This window comes from Pan troglodytes, chromosome 13 (genome assembly GCF_028858775.2).
Source record: "Pan troglodytes isolate AG18354 chromosome 13, NHGRI_mPanTro3-v2.0_pri, whole genome shotgun sequence".
In the NCBI taxonomy this organism is placed as follows: Eukaryota; Metazoa; Chordata; class Mammalia; order Primates; family Hominidae; genus Pan; species Pan troglodytes.
Window position 1 is genome coordinate 60,713,908 of NC_072411.2, and position 6,298 is coordinate 60,720,205.

Genomic DNA, 6,298 nt, shown 5'->3' on the forward strand with positions numbered 1-6,298 from the left:
TCAGAGAAGACTTACAGTAAATATTGGATTCAGAAATCCAGTATCTCTGAAATAAGAGAGTACATAAAAGTTATTTTTCCCTACTCATAGCTGAAGGTGCTTTTTTTCTTACATAATCTATACATTTATAATTAAAATATATCTTCTTGACTGTAAGGTCCCCTTAAATTCAAAATAGCCTAATTCAAATCCAGACCCATTTGCTCATTCTGTAAAGGTCAAGAGTGAGCATATAATGTGGCCCAGATCCCCTGATGCCACATGATGTGGGGTGCTCTATAGACTCAGTAATGTCAGTAGTTCTCAAATTTTTGGTCTCAGAATTCCTTTACATTCTTAGAAAATACTGAAAAATCCAGCAAACTTTAGTTTATGGGGGTTATTGGAAATTTTAAAACTACCTAATAATACATTTTTAAAAATAAGTTCATTATATGCTAACATAAATTATATATTTTATGAAAAATAACTATTTTTCAAAAAATCAGGAAGCATAATGACAGCATTTTACATGTTTGCAAGTCTCTTTCCTGTCTGGCATAAGAGAAGACAGCTGGATTCTCATACCTGCTTCTGCACTCAAACTGTTGCGACATCACACATCATGTAGCCTCCAGAACACACCAGTCTACACTCATGAGAGAGTAAGAGTGAAAAGGGAAATTGACATGGTAGCATCATGATGATAATAGTTTTGATCTTGTGGCCTACCCCAAAAAAGAGTCTCTAAGACCCCTGGGGTCCCCATACCACACTTCAAGAACCACTGCTTGGGCTAAGTGACCCAGTGCCTCCTTACTCTGCATACCCATGAGGGGGTGAAGGGATGGATGCGTCTCCGTGGCTCCTGAGATTAACAGGTTCACAACCCGGAATGGGGCCACCTCTCAGAGAACCCTGGGGTGGGGCTACCTAGAAGTCAGCCTGTGCTGTCATCCACTATGGCCCAGCCAGGCTGATGCCTTTTTCTGTCCCCTCCCCACCACTTCTCACCATGGTTCCTGGGCCCAGAGGAATAGGGTTCACTTTGCATGATCTTGACTCAGAGGTTTTTAAAGGGCTTTGATGTATAGAATTTCATTAAAGCCATAGGGCCGTGAGGTAGTCATTGTCCAAACACAGATATTGCCTCCATTTGTAAGCTGCCTAATTCCTGCAAAAATGGATTTAAGTTTTATCTATAATCCATGCTCTGTTCTACAGGGTGTCAGTGGGTCTATGATATGAGCAAGCCAAGATCTATATTTTATTCTTCTTCACACATAGAACAAGATGAAACAGTGTTTCATCTTTGCCCTGGGGAGGTTTTTAGACTAGACAGAAAAGGGACAGAGAGAAAGGAAGACACCAGCCTCAGCAGATCTGAGCATAAAGGCCACATGCTGTTGGCACCCGCACACCCTGAGGCAGGGGCCCCCTCCCTTGGGCCAACTTCCTAAGATGGAGTGAGAGATGGGTCTAGAAGAATAAGGCCTGGGTTGGTCCTCATTCTGTAGAGGCCGCAGGTGAACAGTCAGACACAACTAACAAATTTTCTGCTTTGGGCCAAAATGAGATAAAAGGAAGGCCTGGGGATCCCTCTTGTACCATGGCAGTAGCGACACCCTTGTTCCCACAGGCAAGAACCTGCATTTATGAAGCTCAGATTGGAAGGTCTGATTTTGGAGTTAAATGGCTAGGATATAGATCCCATTAGCCACTAACTACTGGGGTGACCTTGAGCAAAGTACATGGCCCTTCTGAGTCTCAGTTTCATCATCTGTAAAATGGGTTATTGTAGGATTGGCTGAGATCATGCACGTAAAGCACTTACCATGGTGCCTACAATAAGCACTCACTAAATGCTAGCCAGTATTCCATACTCCTGCTCACCTTCTAACATCTCAATAAATGCTGGCCAGTATTCCATACTCCCACTCACCTTCTAACATCTCATAAATGCCTTCTAACATCTCAATAAATGCTGGCCAGTGTTCCATACTCCCGCTCACCTTCTAACATCTCAATAAACGCTGGCCAGTGTTCCATACTCCCGCTCACCTTCTAACATGATTAGAGAAGTAAAAGTGCAGGCCCAGCCTTAATGTTTGCAGAGCTCAGTGCAATACAAACATAATTCTGGACACCGTATAGATATATAGATATTTTAAAGATATATCTGCTAACAAACTGTTACATAAACTGTGTCTCATATGTTTATCTTAATTATTTTTTCATAACAACAAAGTTTTTAAAGTATCCATGAAGGTATGATTTTTTTATACGACTAAAAGTTTGCAAAATTTAAAATATGATTGAATTTTATTATTGCATATATCTCATTCAGGGAAAGCACTATTTGGATGAGTAATAAATACAAACACAGTTTATTATTATAAATATTTCATAAAACACTTCCTCCCTTTATTTTGGCAAAGTCACTGATGATTTATGGTCAATATTTTTCCATAATTTTTGTTCTATTAATATTTAAATTAGAAAATAAAATGTAATTATATTTAAATTGTTGTATATTCAAAAAGTAGAAATAGATTTTTATCAAGGTATAAAGTATACGTAAAAGTCAAAAACATAAAATTACTTTTCTTTTATTTTTATTTTTGAGATGGAGTCTCACCCTGTCACCCAGGCTGGAGTGCAATGGTACGATCTTGACTCACTGTAACCTCCACCTCCCAGGTTCAAACAATTCTTCTGCCTCAGCCTCCCAAGTAGCTAGGATTACAGGTGCCCGCCACCAAGCCCAGCTGATTTTTGTGTTTTGTAGTAGAGACGGGGTTTCACCATGTTGGCCATCCAACTCCTGGCCTCATGATGTGCCCACCTCAGCCTCCCAAAGTGCTGGAATTACAGGCATGAGCCACCACCCCCAGCCAAAATTACTTTTCATATGTTTCCAAAATATCATTTTGCTTTGAATATATTCAAGATGATAAGGCAAATTATAAATTTTAATGTATTAATATAAAATTTTAAATCAAATAATTTAAATAAAGCTGCCATTAATTTAACTTTTAAATTTTCAATTAAATATTTCACCTATTTTGACAAATACGAAACTCTTCATAATTCTAGCATGTATATCTACCTAGTACCAGAATAATCATTTTCATGTTTCGTGCATGTTACTTTTAGACTGTCATGTATTAAAATTTAAAGTAACATGAATTAATACTGCAAATGTTCCTCAATCACCATGTGCAACTGTTGTGTATACAGTACTCCTTATTTACTACTGTGGGAACCACACATTAGAACTTGAAGAGACGACAACAAAAATCAACCAATTTAAAAATGGGCAAAGAAGTTGATTAGACATTTCTCCAAAGATGATATATAAATAGCTAACAAGCATTTGCAAATATGCCCAACATTACTAATCATCAGAGAAATGCAAATCAGAACCACAATGAGCTATCACCTCACACCCATTAGGATTGCCAATGTAAAAAGTAAAATAAAATAAAAGCAGAAGTGTTGGGAAGGAGGTAGAGAAATTGGAACCATTGTGGACTGTTAGTGGGACTATAAAATGGTGCAACCATTATGAAAAACAGCTTCCTCAAAAATTAAAAATAGAATTACCATATGATCCAGCAATCTCACTTCTGGGTATATATCCAAAAGGATTTAAAGCAGGATCTCAAGAAGATATTTGCACACCCCTGCTTACAGCAGCAGTAGTCACAATAGCCAAGAGGTAGAAGTGACCCAAATGTCTATCAATGGATGAATGCATGAACAAAATGTGGTATACACATACAATGTAATATTATTCATCTTTAAAAAGGAAGGAGGCCAGGCACAGTTGCTCATGCCTGTATTCCCAGCAATTTGGGAGGCCAAGGCAGGAGGATTGCTTGAGCTCAGGAGTTGGAGACCAACCTGGGCAACACAGTGAAACCCCGTCTCTACAAAAAATACAAAAATTAGCCAGGCCTGGTGGCACGTGCCTGTAATTCCAGCTATTCGGGAGCCTGAAGCAAGAGGATCAGTTGAGTTCAGGAGGCAGAGGTTACCGTGAGCCAGGATTGCACCACTGCATTCCAGCCTGGGTGACAGATTGAGACCTCATCTCAAAGAAAAAAATCCTGTCACGAGCTACAGCATGGATGAACCTTGAGGACATTATGCTAAGTAAAATAAGCCAGTCACAAAAAGACAAATGCTGTCTAATTATATAAGTTTCTATATAAGATTCTAATTATATAAGTTTCTAAAGTAGTTGAATTTATTTTTAAAAAAAAGAAAGTAGAATGGTGATTACCAGGGACTGAGGGCAAGAAGAAAGGGAAGTTGTTATTTAATAGGTATTGAGTTTCAGATTTGCAAAATGAAAAAGTTCTGGAGATCTGTTTCACAACAATGTGAATATATTTAACATATTGAACTGTACACTTAAAATGGTAAATATAGTAAATTTTACATTATGTGTTTTTTACCACAGTTTTAAAAAACAGTATATATCTAATTTTTTCCTCTAAATAGTTATGGTCAGTCAGTAGTCAACCCTTTGGGATTTGGGAAAAACACTATATATATTGCCAAAAAGATACACATTGAGAAATATAAAAATAAAATGATCTCAGTAAAATAGAAGTAACGGTGAACTTCCTCAACTTGCTGAAGAACATCTACAAAAAGCCTACAGCTAACATCAATGGTAAGAAAATCTAAGATTTCCCACTAAGGTCAGGAATAAGGCAAGGATGTCTCCTCTCACCACTGATTTTCAACATTGTACTGGAAGTCCTAGTTAAAGCAATAAGACAAGAAAAGGAAATCAAAAGTACATGGATTGGGAAGAAATAAAGAAAACTTTTTTTTTCCACAGATGCCATGAACATTTATGTAGAAAATCCAAAATAACTCACACCAAAAGCCCTCCCAGAACTAAGTGATTATAGCCAAGTTGAAGAGTACAAAATTAAACAAACAAAAATCATTTGCTTTCCTTTATACCTGTGATGATTAAGTGGATTTTGGAATTTAAGATACACTGCCATTTATATTAGCACACCCCCCAAAAAATTCTTAGGTATGAGTCTAGCAAAGTATGTGCAAGATCTATATGAGGAAAACCACAAAACTCTGATGAGAGAAATAGAAGAAATAAACAGAGAGATAGTCCATGAGATTGTCAAGATATCAGTTCTTCCCAACTTGATCTATAGATTCAATGGAGCCCCAATCAAAATCTCAGCAGGTTACTTTGTAGATATTAACAAACTGAATCTAAAATTTATACAGAGATGCAAAAGACCCAGAATAGCCAACTCAATATTGAAGGAGGACAAAATTCGAAGAGTGACACTCCCCAACTTCAACACTTACTATCAAAGCTACAGTAATTAAGACAATGTGATATTGATAAAAGGATAGACAAATCAATGGAATAGAGGAGAGAACTCACAAATAGACTCACATAAATATGTTTTACTAATCTTTGACAAAGGGGCAAGAGCAATACAATAGGGCAAAGATCATCTTAAATAAAATGGTGCTGGAATGACAGACTATCCACAGGCAAAATGATGAACTAAACACAGATCTTATACTGTTTATGATAATTGATTTAAAATGGATCGTAGAACTAAATAAAATGCAAAACTATAAAATTCCTAGAAGGATCGCTTGAGCCTAGGATGTTGCAGCTGCTGTGAGCCTTTATTGCAACATTGCACTCCAGCCTGGGCAACACAGCAAGACACTCTAAAAAAAAAAAAAAACTTGAAAACAGAAAAACTAGAAAACAGAGGAGAAAATAATTTGGAGTATGGAAATAACTTTTTAGATACAGCACCAAAGACATAACCCATGAAAGAACTAATTGAGAAACTATACTTCATTAAAATTAAAAACCTGCTCTGCAAAAGACAAGGTCAAGAGAATGAGAAGACAAGCCATAAACTGGGAGAAAATATTTGCAAAAGAGGCATCTGATAAAGGACTGTTATCCAAAAATATATGAAAAAATTCTTAAAACTCAGCAATAAGAAAACAAACAACCCAACTAAAAATGGGCAAAAACCATTAATGATAGACTGGATAAAGAAAATGTGGTACATCTACACCATGGATTACTATGCAGCCATAAAAAGGAATGAGATCACGTCCTTTGCAGGGACATGGATGAAGCTTGAAGCCATCATTCTCAGCAAACTAACACAGGAATAGAAAACCAAATACCACATATTCTCACTCGTAAGTGGAGTTGAACAATGAGAACACATGGACACAGGGAGGGGAACAATACACACCAGGGCCAGTCAAGGGGTGGGGAAGAAGAGGACGGAGA